Raw genomic sequence first — 14,197 nt, 5'->3', positions numbered from 1 at the left:
TTTAAAAGACATTTTAGACGATGCACTTTTATTCCATACAGTGAAATGAATTAACAACAGCTTTATTCGATGATGTTATAGGATTTTCACACAAGTAAATGGCAGAGTTTTCATTTTGTTCATCTCTGCTCATCCGGTTTTGTGTTTGTTTATAAGACAGTGCGTCCGTAATTAAAATCCACTGTTGTTGCAGGCATCGCCTCGACCTTTGACATCAATGCATTTCCTGCCTGCGGAGCTGAGAAACGCTCTTGGACACATGTGCGGGTCATGGGAAATGAACTTTGGGTTTGGGGAGAAGAAGCAGTCTCTGCAAACTTTCCTGGTTCATTTCTTTGCAGAGGAAATTAGTATGTAATTGCATTTCTGTACTACTGTACAGACGTTATCTCATAAAGAGGAGAGACTATGTTTTTTATTTACTTAGATATGACTGAAGACAAACTTCTCTGAGGTATTTGTACTTGCGTCTTGTGTACAAATCTATGACTGGGGGCAAGACTTCAGTCTTAAAATCACAAGATTGTGGCCATACACAGACATGAAAATATCTTTCTTATAACTTATATTATGTGGTTCTCGCATACCACATGCGCCAGAGTAGCCGTCTATATAATGAGCGATGAGATCTAAAATCCTGTGTTCACATTACTGTCAAATATGATCTTTATTAACATACTTTGGACTTTTAGGGTTTGGAAATTTGTGCTCAATGGCTTTAGATTTAGCAAGAAAATGATGATGTCAGCTTTAAGGGTTCCATTGGCTGGAAGGATTTTTTTTATGAAATCTGAGAAATATTTTCCAGCACGTTCTCATAGCTCTACTATTATTCTCGCTCTTATGCGCACACACATTTCCTCTCCCACGTTGGCTATGAGCACATCTCCGCATTATTAGGATTTAAATTGGAAGTGATGGTGAATTTGAAAGCCTTTTATAAAAGCACAGTCAGATTTTTTTTAAAACCCAGAAATCTTCTTTTAGTTCTGCAGGTGGGGTTTACGGAGATAAAGGTGTTGCATAAAATAACAGTTGTGTCATTTGGATGCAGGATTCTGGTTTGTTGGGCACTTTGTGGCACAAGAACGACAACCGTAGTGTGCAATGAAACTCCATGTTGAAATCCTTGCAGAATTTCTCTTATTTTTGCACACTTGGGTTAAAGGTGCCAAAGAAAAGAATGCATTGATATAATCTGTTAAATTGTTCTCCGATATCTACATAGAAGGTATGTGGCTTTATTAAGTGCAAAAATTATCCAGAGACAGATTTACATGTCCATTTACAACCCTAGGATTTTCCTCTTATGCAGGGTTCACACCAGACGCAGTAGAGGCGGCAAGGGCGAGTGATTTACATGTTAAGTCAATGCAAAGACGCTATTAGGCATCCTGCGGCGTTCCGCATGAATTGAGCATTGTCGCTGGAAACGCGCAAGTTAAAAAATCTGAACTTTGGCGGATTTCCACGCCGCATTAACCAATCAGGACCTTGCTGTAGTAGTGACGTGATTACTGGAAGCGAGTGGAGTCTCACCGGAGTCGCAGAAGCCCCTCACATGAAGCAAATTTCCGCGTGAATGTCTCTAAAGACATGTCTCTAAATTTCACGCGTGGCTTTCACGCACGAATGAAGCAAATAAAGCGTCCAACTACGCGGCGAATAGCACGCCTCTACAGCGGTTGGTGTGAATGCACCATTAGAATGAAATGGTCTATTATTACCTTATTTGAAAGGGTCATGAATAATAATGTTAAAGGCGCTCTAAGCGAATCTGTGTGACGTCACTTTTTGTTTGTTTTTCAAACAAACGGAGCGCAGCTAACTCCTCCCCCTCCCTTCCGTGCTTTCATGAATGCGCCCAACCCCACCCCCAAATCCTTCTTGTCGTTTATTGGCTGGAACACTTTCTCCACTATGTTTTTATTGCGGTTTGTGGAGCCTGGGCTGTCTACAGAGATCGCTATTTTACAGTTTGATCAGCAGACAGGCAGCAAGCAGATAGTGAGGAGATGTTTGCTGTATGTAACAAAAAAATGTTTAATGGTCTAAAACACGTGAATTCGCTTAGAGCACCTTTAAGCTCTGCTCTGCTTGGCTGTTTCTCAGAGCAGCTTCTTCAGTAGCTCTGTGTGTGTGCAAACAGATCTTATGTTTGAGTCTGTATCAGATGAAGATATAGATTTTGAGTAATAATCAATTATCTGGAGATTGTCAATGGACTTTTCTCTGTGATAAGTTTGTAATATTTTCAGTATGGATCTGCAAAAAGTAACTGTAACGTCAATAGTTCAACTTCAGCCTAAACGCTACCATATAGCACTAACTCAGCAGGCACAACAATGTTTTTAGCATTGTAACAACACTATATGTGTAATTTAATGTTGGGGCGTATATCTCGACTGTAACGTCACAGTTGGTGTTATGTTGAGATTGGCCTGTTTTCCAGTGTTCATTTGCATGTACGAGGTTAGAAAAAATAAAACAATCGTGTTTGAGGCTCACGATATGTCATTACCATGTACAGAACTCTTATTATTCATCTATGCCTACATAAATACAGTTTTACATTCTGCGGCACCTTTAAACATGAGTTTGTTTCTATGTGCCTGCCTGTGGCTTGCACGAAAAGATGAACGTTTCAGATTTATTACTGATCCAGTTTGTCCAGTGCTCATAACCAGGCCCACATAGATCTCATTGCTGAAGAAATAGGTTGTCCCTCATAATTCTCAAAGTTATATCCCCTGCCTTTTGAATGTTTATTTATTAAAGTCTTTATGAAATCAAAATGTAAAATTCTGTACAAATGTGCACTTCATTATCTTTTTCAAATTCATGTGCAGTCATAATCTTTAATCAAAAAACGGGCTATCGGAGACTCGTTTCTGAAAGGGAAAAGAAGACGATGGCTATTTTAGTTTCATGGCAACTATATTTGTCTAATTTTTATAATTCCTCCAGGCACTCATAAGAGCGTACCCACGTTTTTAGCAAACACAGAATGGCAATAGAAGAGACTGACAAATGAGAGGAATTTAAGCTTCATCTGAATGCTAAGACTGTGAATATGAATGCAAGATGTGAAACTTCACAGGTGTTGGCAGAGCTCTGCGGTGCACTGCTGCAGTTTGGCTTCTTTCTCTCTTGACATCTGTTGTTGGAATTCAGAGCTGGATGGACGGTTAGCAGTGCGAATAGCTGTCTGAATGTTTACTCACTTCTGATGTAATGTTATGTGATCTTTGGCCATTTCTGAATGATCGGCACTGACAGCTCAACATCTGTGAGTTAAGGGTCCTGAAGAGTCACCTCAAGGATGGAGGCATTTACGAATAATTGCATGTGCATTCTTTCTCACACTCCATCTTTCTTCATAGAGTCGCATACTAAAACAGACACGCAGCTGTTGTTTTTAGTTTAGTGTTGAAAGGTACAGTATTAGATTATTAATGCTGCTTGACAAAGCCAAGACATTGATGTTATGTTTTTAAACTTCCAGTTTTTCATTCGAGACCGATATTTCTGAAGGTGTTATATTGCATCAAACTTTAAGTCTTTCTTCAAACGCCTGGGTATTCAACCATGTGTCATGATACATGGTGTGATTTTGCTTGCTATGCTTCTCAATGAATTATGGTGAAATGCCATCCAAAAGCCAGAGGGCGCTCTCGTGCAGAAACTCAATGTGTGCTGCAGAAGAAGAACCATTACACAAGCAGCTCCAGGAAATGTATAAGCATTTATATATCACTTTAGTTATTTTCACGATAATGAAGAAGATGTACACTCACCTAAAGGATTATTAGGTGTATTACACCTGTTCAGTTTTTCATTAATGCAATTATCTAATCAATCAATCACATGGCAGTTGCTTCAATGCATTTAGTGGTGTGGTCCTGGTCAAGACAATCTCCTGAACTTCAAACTGAATGTCAGAATGGAAAGAAAGGTGATTTAAGTAATTTTGAGTGTGGCATGGTTGTTGCAACCATTTCTAGGGTTTACAAAGAATGGTGTGAAAAGGGAAAAACATCCAGTATGCGGCAGTCCTGTGGGTGAAAATGCCTTGTTGGTGCTAGAGGTCAGAGGAGAATGGGCCGACTGATTCAAGCTGATAGAAAAGCAACTTTGACTGAAATAACCACTCGTTACAACCGAGGTATGCAGCAAAGCATTTGTGAAGCCACAACACGCACAACCTTGAGGCGGATGGGCTAAAACAGCAGAAGACCCCACGGGGTACCACTCATCTCCAATACAAATAGGAAAAAGAGGCTAGAATTTGCACAAACTCACCAAAATTGGACAGTTGAAGACTGGAAAAATGTTGCCTGGTCTGATGAGTCTCGATTTCGGTTGAGACATTAAGATGGTAGAGTCAGAATTTGGCATAAACAGAATGAGAACGTGGATCCATCATGCCTTGTTACCACTGTGCAGGCTGGTGGTGGTGGTGTAATGGTGTGGGGGATGTTTTCTTGGCACACTTTAGGTCCCTTAGTGCCAATTGGGCGTCATTTAAATGCCACGGCCTACCTGAGCATTGTTTCTGACCATGTCCATGTCCATCCCATCAAATGCATGTTATAAATGACCAAAACTCTGTGATCATTTAAAGGGATAGCTCACACAAAAATGAAAATTCTTTCATCATTTGCTCACCCTCATTTTGTTTCAAAGCCTCTCTGCCAAATTATGGAAATGTTTTGTTGCTGTGTGAATGAGATATAAGTGAGTGAGAGAGATTGGAGAGCTAGCACAGGCAATATTTATCTCCTAAAGACTTTATAAAAAAAGTAATTTTGCAGTTTGATAGAGTCAAGATGAGAAAGAATATGTTTTTGTTAGGTAACATTTACTTTGTTTACTATTACTAAGCATTTTAATGATGACATGTGCTTTAAAAGTTGGCAGCTCACTAAGTGTTTGGTACGGAGCCAGTGTGTGTCGATGCCATAGATCTGCAGCACATACCATGCGTCTTGACTCCTCCGCATACCTCACGCCAAGCCCCCTCGACAGCTGTATTAAACACATTCAGTGCAGAATGCTTGCATTAGTAAACAGTATTTCTGAGCTGATATTTCATCCCATTCCCTGTTTAAAGAATACAAGGCCTTTATTTCTCTATGTTGTGTTTCTCAGCTCTGAAAGAGAGCTTGTGGCAGAACTCCAGAGAACTCCGGAGAATGAGGGTGGCTTTGTTTTGCTGTCAGGCTTGCAGGCAGTGACCGTAAACTGTTTTGAATTCAGCAAAAGAAACCGATTGATTAGTTTGGTGTGAATCAGTTGCTGTGTGTTTGTGGTAGGTGTGTTGTCTCAGTGGGCAGATATCGCATGCTTAACTGCATTCCAGAATCTGATGCATGTCGAGTTCCTCCAGTATGACGCGTTTGTTGGCAAGACTTTAGTATGCTGTCAGTGTTGAGAGTTTTAATGTGCTTACGCCGTACGCTTACTGTACAGAGACGCCCATGATCACTTGCACGAGTTGTTTATGAAAAAATGGGTAGCACTTTGCAATAAGGTTGTATTAGTAAACATTAGTAAATGCATTAACAAACATAAACAAACCATGAATAATATAGCTTTTCAGCATGTGTTAATATAGTATTAGTTCATTTTTGTGAATGTTAGTTTATGGTGCATTGATTAATGTTAACAGTTACGACATTTAGAGGTGGTTTCCAGGACAGGGATTAGACTAGTCCTTGACTAAAATAAATATAAAGTTGTCCAAACAAAAAAACCCCGCAATATTTTCAAATACATCGGTGCACTTTGATTTGTCACAAAGTGCACACAAGTAATGTTTTTAGTAAAGAATCTTCAAACTTCAAAACAAAGAATAACAAACAGGTTTGAAATGTTTAAAAACAGTCAGTGTGTTTACATAATGACAGGGTTTTTTATTATGGGATAGGCTGTTCCTTTAAGACACCATCAAATACAATGCAGTCATTGTACAATAAAAAGCATTTTAAATGTGAAAAACATGCCGTCTGTTTCGTTGCAGAATACGTTCTCATAAACGCACGGCCCAATTTTCACAATCACAGCAGACCTTCGTCCATTCTCGTCTCTTCGCTTTATAAAACCACATTGAACCTGCTGTGGGAACTGAAAGGACTCTCAGTTTTCTTGAAGAAAGGCTCTGTTGCCTTCACAGACGCAGACTTTTCCACCTTTATGTTTTTCTTTTCCAAAGCCACAAATCCGTCTTGACTGCATTAAAGCGAACCTCTTCCTCCGTTTCAGCCATGCATTTCAGCTCATGTTGTAGGAGTAATAGATGCATGACTTTGTATTTCATAAATTGTATTTGAATGATAAACAGGGTCTTGGACAGCTGCTATGTTATTCGTTGTAGCTGGAGAAACATGAGATGCTGTAGTCCAAACGATTTAAACACAATCTAACTTAAAGGAAAGCTATTAAAGCACGATTTTTAATATGATAGTATGGCGTTTAGTTTTGTTCAGCGCATACAAACATAAAAGAAAATAAAGTTTCCCTTCTGTCATTCTTCTATGGAACATGAGATATAAATGTCCATCTGTTGCACTGCTTATAAATCAAATTCATGGACGGATTTAGTTTTAGACAGCTGAGCTGGACGACACACACTGACCATCTTCTGTCGAAAAGAGTTGTTTTTTGGTGTCAAGTTCTTTTATAACATCATTTTCTAAGTTGTCCAGCAACTGTCAAATAAAATTTAGATGTCAAAGCATTTTTTATGATTTATTATGCTTTATGGAAAATAGTTTATTAAAGACCCCTATAAAGTCCTTTTAGTCCGTTTTTGGACTCATAAGCCTTATTCGGATGGTAATTGTTTCTCATGAGGATGTCTGTAAAAATATAGTTGCATGCCTCCTCTGTGATAAAACTCATGCATTCGGATGAAGATAAATTTGCGCTTCTCAGCAGAATTGATCTCAACCTCATAAGTTGCAGCCAAATTCAGCAACTGCTCTTTTGAAAATTTCAAAAATAACTCTGTAGAGGGTTCCTTAACGAATGCTTCCTCTTTTGCAATTTTTAATTTTAAAGTGCACCAAAATTACGAAGAGAGAAAAAGAAAAAAATATAGACACTCACTAAAGCAGTTTAACTGCGATCAAGCTACAAAGTAGGGAATATCTAAAGTGGTCAATCGAAAAGCACAATGTAGGCTACAAACGACCACGAATTTAAATGTCCATCAGCCAAAGTCCGCATATTTATGTGGGGGCCACTTTTTTTTTAAATACGCCGCACTTTCGCCGCATAAATTGCAGATTTCTGCTCGCAAAATATGTGAGGCTTGCATAATTTCATAATCCCCTCATTTTCGTAGCAAAATGTCATATATATCTTAGCAAAAAGTTGAAAAATTTTGCATTTACTTCACACATGTGCAGCCATGTCCCCTGTTGTCATGGGACTGTTAGGAAGTGACGTAATTACGCAACGTGAACATCAATGAAAAGCTGCAAACAGTTTTTGCAAGTTAACACTTTTTGTAAGTTCCTGCAATTTTGGCAAGTTCCCGCAATTTTATCTCATAAAATTGCATACATTTTCTGCATATTCCATCGCATTTTTTAAGAAAACGTGCCGAAAGATCAAGTATTTTTGCCCGCAACAATCACAAAAAAACTCAGCGTTTTTCTGGAAGGAGGCCCACGTGCCCCCTCCTGATATATCCACCAAAAATAAAATAAACAGTCGACTAAACAAAGGTACAGACAACCATAGTTGTCTACCAGAATACTCACCAAAAAGTTGTAGCCTTCAAAAGTTCTGCAATTTACACTAGTGATAGACCGATATATCGGCCGGCCGATATATCGGGCCGATATTTGCGAGTTTTATGTGTATCGGCATCGGCCGATACATGGCTGCCGTGTTTGCCGATTTTTCCGGCATAATTTACAGACAGAGTGCTGGAACTCGCAAGCGATTGCAGGTCATGTGACTAAAAACAACCAACCTTTTCACGACAACATTGAAAGCTCGGCTTAACAGCTGATCATAGCTGAACAAAGTGGGGTTTTTTTTCATCTCTATGGGGCGGTTTCCTGGACAGGGATTAGACTAGTCCAAGACTACAATAAATGTAAGAACTGTGCAAACTAATAACATCTCTTTTTAACAACATGCCATTTTTTACATAATTTTTATGATGTAAATTGAGTGAGCAAAACCAGTATTGGCTCTAAATATCGGCTCAAGAAAATCGGCAGCCTGTATCGGTCATCGGCTAAGGCTGATGAAACAAAAATCGGTATCGGCATCAGCACTGAAAAATCCATATCGGTCGATCCCTAATTTACACTAACTGTGCGTACACACCGCCGCAGATTTGAGCTTCCAAAGCTACCGGAAGTCATTCATTTACAGTGGAAGCTGGCTTCTCTCAGCTGCAAGGAGCGTCAAATCCATCGGCGTCACGTTTTGGGCGTCTTGAGTGACCTGAGCATCGTTCAGAAAGTTGAAAGAAGCTCAACTTTATGGTAATGGGCTCTGACACGGTTCAGCGGCAAGCAGCGGCAAAATGGCAGCAACCAATCGGAATATAGCCTAGATGTTTTTCGCTGGCTGATTCCGGAGAAATATAGGATGTAAACTTTCGTTCCTACCAAAACATTAGTTACGAGAAAATGGAGGAACATTTTATTGATAGATACTCAAATGTGTCTGTGTTTTGCCAGTAGGACCTCACAGTGTATCGTTTAAGCATCAATATCACGATGTACGAATCCCTATATTCACATCGCAAGAAGAATAGGTAGCTATCGTAGTTGATCCGTGATTCATGTTTCACCTTAACACAGATTTAACCAATTGCACAGATGCAATAAAATAATAATAGTAATAATAATAATAGCTAATTATTATTTTCCAGACCAAATGTGACCAAAACGATTATAAAAATGCTGTCATTATAAAAGGTTTAAATGTATTGGTTTTTTTTTTTGTTACCATTTCATGGTGAAACAGACTTCAGAGCGGCAAAAGCGTCAACAAGGTTCCCCATACTTTTTGACAAGCGTCCTTGACCGGGCGGCATGAGCTTCTTTGGAGGCTTAGGTCTGCGGCGGTGTGTACGTACAGTAAACACTAAAGGCCAACTTAATCAAATTATTTATTCCGGACGAGCCCCCACTATGTTTTGGGCGGATGGACACCAACCTTAACATCAAGGAGAGATGCACACAGATCAGCTCGTGTCAAAGGCATGTTTATTTAATAGAAGGATTATCAAATGATGGGTAGGTTAACACAAAAACAAGACAACTACAAAGGAGGAAAGCTTTCTACACTCGGGTGGACAGCAATCATTATACAGTCATACAGCACGGCAGTGCATCGACTCTGTTCTCTGTGTGCGCGCTCAGGTGTGGTTCTGGAAGTTCTGTATAGTGCAAGCAGGCTTCACTCAGGTGTGGATCATCTGTACTTAAGAGAAGGGGAAGAGGCATTGCGCTCAAATACATGTATAGGAACAAACATCAAAGCTGGGGGAAGTAACAATATGTGAGTTTATAACACCTGGAAATGAGCGCATGTGTGGTTAATTAAACGATTATTCTCTTGACCCAGATACTTGAATCTATGTATGTAGAATACTGTCGTGTATTTGAATAGGGATGCACCAATCGGTGGCTGCCGATAATGGCATTAAATTACTCGATCGGTACTCGCTAAATTTGCTGATCTCGTGAATCGATCTTTCTGTTTACTTTTGTCACAATAATGCTCCTGAATGCGGCTGCAATTAGAGAACATTTTTTACGTAGTGCGAGCCTTTTTATAACTCGTAGCTCATGTGCGACGTGAAGATTTGCATTTCTCTCTTTACGTTTACAAAGATATGTGTATTTTCTATGAGGATGCGCTCCAGTCCTACACTGTAAAATGTAATAAGTTGAGTTTACTTAAAAAAGTGAGGAAACTGATTGCCTCATAATTTTAAGTAAGTTAGTGTGTTGCTTTTAAGTTGGCAAAACTTTATATTATTTGTAGCCTAAACTTATTCAACAAGTAAGGTAGAGTATTGATTTTAAGTTGTCAAAACTTAACAGTACAAGTAGACTAAACTTATTAATCAAGTAAAGTGAAGTACTCTTTACTTAAAATCATTAGTTGAGATAACTTCTTTTTATTGTTCACTTTACTTGTAAATATAAGGAAACTGATTGCCTTACATTTGTAAGTAAGCTGAACTAACAAAAATGAGTAAAGCCAAAAAGCAACAAAATGAGGTTAAAACATTTATTTTAAACATGTTAACAGTGTACAAAGTAAAACATTTACACACACACACACACACACACACACACACACACACACACACACACACACACACACACACACACACACACACACACACGAAAGGGGTTTGTGTTCAGTCACCCATCAATCTGGATACCCAAAATGCAACAATAGACCTAAGACAGTCTTGTTTCTGTTATTACAAACACAAAGAACACACCTTGACAAACAAATTCAAAACTAGTTTTTTTTAGTGACTGCAGTTTTGGTTTTGTATCCAGGTTGTCATGTGACTGATAAAAAAATCACAAATTGCATCAACAGACCTACAGTAACAATCTTGTTTCTGCCATCAGAAACACGCAAAATACAGCTTAACTAAAACATCAAAGTTTTGCAGCAATTAAAGTTGAGTTTTTCTGGAACTTGTATCCAGGTTGACGAAAAATAAAAACCCCAAAATGCAACAGATCTACAGTAACACTGACTTGTTTCACACAAAACACACTACTTCACATTAGTATGTTTTGTAGTGATGGCAGTTTTGACTTTAGTGATTTGTGCCCCAGGGAAAGAAAAACCCTGTGAATCAACTCAAAATAAGCTGTGAAGAGGTACTCCATATTTAAAACAACGATCAGTCCAAAAACTAAACACATGGCATGTGATACTTTCTCAAGTCCATCCATGGCTGTGACACCCTACCAAATAATTGCTGTAAACCATGTGGAGAAATGTGTCTGTCCTCCGGCACCAGACTGAGAATTCCTATTGATAGTTGAGGTGGGTCACCATCACAGTCCTAATAAGATAGAAACGCAATATTAATATACATTCTCATAATACAAATGCAAAGTGGATGTGTCATTTAAAAATTTAAACTGTTCAAGGTGATGTTACTAGTTTTTGAAGTGACACTTAAATTTGTAACAGTGCTTCGGTTGGAATTGCCAATAATAATTTGGACCTTTCAGCATAAGCTTCTTTCCTGGTGGTGCAAAAACATCCTTGGAACATATTTAATTAATAATATCTTGTTAGAAAACTCTTCTATAGGTAAGGTATGTTGTAAAGGCAGCAGGTTGTTTTTCCAGAAATAATCCCCAACAGTGTGATCAGGACTCTGTGTCAAGCAGAGGGTCTTGTATCAAACTGAAGGGGCCCATTTCATGATAACAACCTGCTGTCTGCGCATTATCCCACTTGTTATGTGGCTATTTTACTCATAAGGTAAGCAACATTAAATATTTATTTTAACTATTTTATAAGCTTATTTTTAACAAATACAGGAAAACCTGTTTATTTTCAAGTTTTAAGACAAGACGTTCAAATGTCACAAACACACTATTTGGTTTAATCATTTGTAACTATAACATCATATGTTATTAAAAGACATTTGATTTAATTTTGTGTGTTATTAAACTGTACCTGTCAAAATTATTTCCAGCATACGGGTTACAGCGTGTTTAAGCGGTTCTAATCTGTTTTGAATACATCTGAATGTAGTCGAAAGTGGACAGCTCAAAACGGTTTACACGCTGTTAACACCTGTATTAAGCTTTGTTCACTCATAATGCGATAAACCAAAACCCATAGTGTCATAGTGTTGATCTTTGAATATTTGATGTTTTGCTTTCTTTATAATGAATTTGAATTGGTCATGTAATTGGCATAAAACCTTTACCTGGCAAATAAATTATGTTATATTGATTCTCTTAATTGACGGAATAACTCAATGGCGGGGAAAGAGTTCAAAACTACAATACAAATTTCTCGCTAGAAATGCAACCAAAAGTGAAAATATTACTTTATTTACACTAAATGTGTGCTCAGTTGCTTTCTTGCCCACCATTTTATTTTATCGAACTCAACCAGGCTCAACCAATCCTGAGCATGCTCACGCATAGAATTGTGGGACAAAAGGATGTGCCTTGGTGCCTTTAATTATCTTCTATTTACACATTATTTCTTTAATAATGCTAATTAAATGCGAACACAAAAATTAGGACATCTCATATTGATTAAACGAGAAGAATACTAACCATGTTTGTTTTCAGGAAGTCTGTAGTGTCTTCCGCAAGAAGGATAGCAAGGATAGCAAGACCACGGAGAACTACCGTCCACCGAGCACTTGACATCAGTGATGTTCTGACAAATAATACATAAAACATTGGGATCAACAGTGAGAACAGATTACTTAACAGTTAGCAAATGGACTTAAACTATTTAAAACAAACAAACAAAAATACTTACTATTAGATACTCAAGAGAGCTTTTAAACTTTTCTCTCATTCAAAATCTTCAAAAACAATGTTTAGCAAGAGATGAGAACAATTCTTGCTTGAGGTTTTTGCTTGCGACTTGGTTGTACTCCACAGTAACGTTACTATATGAAAGAAGGATAACAAAAGAAACAACATATCAAGATTTAAAAAGTTTTGACATGCCCTAAATAAAATGTGTGTTAATTACCTGACTTTCCATGAAGGGTATGTGCTCTCTTCAAAGAAACAAGCTCCTGCTAAATAATAATACAATTAACATAGTATATTGATTGATAGATACTAAAAAGCAATTGTAAAAACAACATTTTTAGCATTCACTCTATAAACTTAAAACTTTTTAAACAGCACATCTTTTATTTAACATAACTTGGCATTTTAAGGTATGAAGTTATTAATGTTTTTTCTCCAGAGGTGGGTAGAAACATGCTTACTGCATTACATTGACTTGAGTAACAATTTTGAAAGCACCTACTATAAATGTGCTATTTTACCTTTTATAAGCAGTTCTAAGCATTTTCATGTAGTTTATTATTATAAACCACACCAACACGAATTATAAACTCACTACTTAAGCAGTTTTTCCATTGCATACTTTTACTTTTACTCAAGCAGTTATTACTATAAGACTTAACTTTAACTAACTTTTTATATAATTAAATTTGTACTCAATCTACCTCTGCATATTAGTTACTTATGTCTGTTGAACGAAAATGTTTATCTTTAAACATACATGATTAACAGTTGTTGGATTGCTAATTGTGATCAAATAGCATGCATCAGTTTTATTATTACCGACAAAATATTTTTCTGTTTACAAACTGTGATTGTAATATTGCGATAAAAATGTAGCAAAAAAAAAATTGTAGCACAAACTTACCTCCTCATGCTCTCATCCGACCATGTGCTGTTGTCGTCTTCTTCAGTTAACCACTCAGTTAAGCCACCACTTACTCCTTGGGAGCATTACTGCCACCTACTGTGCAGTCATCCTTTTTGAAAATACTTGAAATTTTAAGTTGAGCTAAATTAATCTTTTAAGTTTAATCAAGTTGACTTGAGTTTGCATTGAAAAAAGTTGGGATTACTTAGTTAAACTAAGTAAGGTTAACAAACTTAATTAAATAAGTTAAGTTTACTTAATCTTTTTAGTAAGCTCAGCTATTACATTTTACAGTGTAACAGGGCGACGTGTCTTCACATCCCCATCAAACGGCGTATACAACACATATCTATCGCGGACAATTGCATCCTCATGCCAAAAGTTTATTATTTGCATGCGTTTTAAAATTTGAGCGTTTGAACTTTAATTTTCCTCATAGCTGCTCTTCTCTGCGTACACCCGACGCGTGCACACACAGCAGCCTGTCATCAGTGCACGTGAACAGAGCGATCTGTCTCACGTCTTAAAGCTACAGTAACCTAATTCATTTCTTAATAAAATCAATCTCTGCTTTTCACTAAGGAACTGTTATACTTCATACAAATGCGTGTATATTTAATTCATACAGTAAAGACTGTGAAGTGTTTTATTTTCATTACTTATTTGATTCTCTATTAAAACAATAATATACCTAATTACTGCAAGTAATATAACAAAGGCAACATCTGTGGTATTACTTTATCTAGAAAAAATGTTAACAGTT

The 14,197-nt window shown here is 37.5% G+C and overlaps 1 protein-coding gene and 1 long non-coding RNA gene across 3 annotated transcripts in view; one reads left to right on the top strand and one right to left on the bottom strand.

Moving 5' to 3' along the window:
- Positions 1-14,197, top strand: part of cobll1b (cordon-bleu WH2 repeat protein-like 1b) — a 68,571-nt gene that overhangs the window by 3,893 nt on the left and 50,481 nt on the right. The window lies entirely within an intron of this gene.
- LOC129421506 (uncharacterized) lies at positions 10,256-13,639 on the bottom strand. 2 transcript variants are annotated; one of them, XR_012358155.1, is made up of 5 exons: positions 13,432-13,639; positions 12,742-12,787; positions 12,523-12,655; positions 12,312-12,417; positions 10,256-11,071 (listed from the first exon to the last, which is right to left on the bottom strand). It is a non-coding gene; the product is annotated as an uncharacterized lncRNA (long non-coding RNA). The 2 variants fall into 2 exon arrangements; XR_012358154.1 differs by having other exon boundaries at positions 12,742-12,790; positions 13,432-13,636.

The sequence above is a fragment of the Misgurnus anguillicaudatus genome, chromosome 17, assembly GCF_027580225.2.
Source record: "Misgurnus anguillicaudatus chromosome 17, ASM2758022v2, whole genome shotgun sequence".
Classification (NCBI taxonomy): Eukaryota; Metazoa; Chordata; class Actinopteri; order Cypriniformes; family Cobitidae; genus Misgurnus; species Misgurnus anguillicaudatus.
This window is presented reverse-complemented; position numbering and strand designations above follow the sequence as displayed.